The 2401-nt window shown below is 41.8% G+C and overlaps 1 non-coding gene across 1 annotated transcript; it reads left to right on the top strand.

Annotated features, from left to right (window-relative positions):
- The first annotated feature begins 2051 nt into the window (after positions 1-2051).
- Positions 2052-2159, top strand: LOC125099524 (U6 spliceosomal RNA). The gene has a single exon (XR_007127238.1). It is a non-coding gene; the product is annotated as a U6 spliceosomal RNA (small nuclear RNA).
- Positions 2160-2401: the final 242 nt, after the last annotated feature.

The following is a 2401-nucleotide window of genomic DNA, read 5'->3' as shown; positions in this document are numbered from 1 at the left end:
GTGCATTTTCTCTCTCTCTCTGACAAATAAATAAAATCTTTAGAAAAAAAAAAAAATCAGAGACTGAACAAGATGAAGGTGGTAAGGAAAAGCTTGAATTTATCCCGAAGTGGCACAGCTAGTGCCTGTGTGCCTGAGTGCCTGGCTTTCCCAACTGCATGGGATGCTGCCAGAGGCCCATTTCTCTCTCATCCCATCCAGAGTACTGCATCATGAATTGCATGGCTGGGGGTGGTGACCCCCAAGGAGAGCAACAGCAAAGGCCTGGAATATGTCAAAGGAAAACCAACCCTACTAACCACATTATGGACTCCATCAGGAGGCCCACCCCATAGCTGTTGAGATGCCCAAACTCTCAACCCCCACAACAGGACCACGGAAATCAACAGCACTCTGTGGGCTGCACTCACACACCTCCGTGGGCAGCTCTTTGTATGTGCCCCTAACCGTAGTAAAAGTGAGCTTTGGCAGACAACTAGTGGCATGCACAGAAAGCTGGACTGTTGCTATGGGCCAGGAAGAGACAAAAAATGAAAATTTAGCATCACCTTTGAGAAGGTGAAAGGGTGGCACTCAGCCATAGGCCCAGGGTGCAGCAGGATCAAAAGAAAGCATACAGGCTAAAGACTGCCACAAAACTTAAGAAACAATACAGATGCACATAGAGGGAAGAAAGAGAGAGAGGCAAACCATAAAGCAAACACTCTTAACTACAGAGAAGAAACTGGGGGTTGCTGGAGGGGAGGTGAGTAGGGGATGGGCTAAATAGGTTATGGGTATTAAAGAAGGCATTTGTTGGGATGAGCACTGGGTGTTGTATGTAAGTGAAGAATCACTAAATTCTACTCCTGAAATTAATATTACACTGTATGTTAACCAACTAGAATTTAAATAAAAACTTGAAACAAAGAGGGGTGACTGGGTGGCTCAGAGTTAAGCCTCTGCCTTGGGCTAAGATCATGATCCCAGAGTCCTGGGATCGAGTACCCCATCCAGCTTCTTGCTCCACAGAGAGCCTACTTCTCCATCTCCCTCTGCCTGCTGCTTCCCCTGCTTGTGTGGGCACTCGCGCTCTCTCTCTCTCTCTCATTCTCTCTCTCTCTCTCTCTGTTAAATAAATAAATAAACAAACAAACAAATAAATAAATAAAACTTGAAACCAACCAACAACAAAAAAGAATCTGCCACAAGAGGGAGCAAGAAGTGTGGAGCAATGTGTATCCACAGAAAATCTGAGAAATCCCCAGAATCCCTAGTAGGGCTGAAGGAAGATGATTCTTTTCCAAAATTATTCAGTAAAGAATGGAGTAGGTGACTGCTACTTAAATGCAAAGATAGCAGTGCAAGATTTCAAGGAACACGGGAAGTCATGGAAACATGACACCACAAAAGGATCACAATAATCTTCCATTAATCAACCCAAAGACATGAAGATCTGCAATTTACCCAGCAAGGAATTCAAAATAGCTCTTTTAAGAAAGCTCAGCAAGCTACAGGAAAATGCAGAAAGACTATTCAATGAAATCAGAAAAACGATGTGCAAACAAAATGAGAAGTTAAAAAAAAATCATTAAAAAAATTCTGAGGTGAAAGGTGCAATAAATAAATGAAAAATGCAACAGAGAGCCAAAATCAGAATGGATCAAGTAGAAGAAAGAAACTGAAATTGAAGACAAAACCTTTTAAATGATCTATCAGAGACAACAAAGAAAAAATAATTAAAAAGAGTGAAGAGGGGTGCCTGGGTGGCTCAGTGGGTTAAAGTCTCTGCCTTCGGCTTGGGTCATGATCCCAGGGTCCTGGGATCTACCCCGCATTGGGCTTTCTGCTCAGGGGGGAGCCTGCTTCCTTTCCTCTCTCTCTACCCGCCTCTCTGCCTACTTGTGATCTCTGTCTGTGAAATAAATAAATAAAATCTTTAAAAAAAAAGAGTAAGGAAAGTTTATGTGATCTATGGAATACCATTGAGCGAGCCAATCTGAGAATTCCTGGAGTTCAAGAAGAGAGGAGGATGGGGACAGAAAACTTCTTTTCAAAAATAATGGCTGGTTGTTATCTTCATTAGCACATATACAAAAACTGGAATGATACAGAGAAGATTAGCTATGGTGACTGCCTGCAGAAGGCTGATGTGCAAATTCAAGACATTCCATATTTTAAAAACTAATAATGGCTCAAAAGTTTCATATCTGGAGAGAGATTTGGCTATCCATGTTCATGAAACTCATGGGTACCCTAATTCAATTCAGTAAACTATTCTCCAAGACACATTATAAAAGCTGTCAAAAATCAAAGACAAAGAATCTTACAAGCAGGAAGAGTAAAGAAACTTATCACTTACAAAGGAACCCCCATAACGCTATCAGCAGTTTTCTCAGCAGAAACCTTACAGGTCAGGAGA

Source organism: Lutra lutra, chromosome 4 (assembly GCF_902655055.1).
Source record: "Lutra lutra chromosome 4, mLutLut1.2, whole genome shotgun sequence".
Lineage (NCBI taxonomy): Eukaryota > Metazoa > Chordata > Mammalia > Carnivora > Mustelidae > Lutra > Lutra lutra.
Note: the sequence above shows the minus strand (reverse complement) of the source record. Positions and strands in the feature narration are given on the sequence as shown.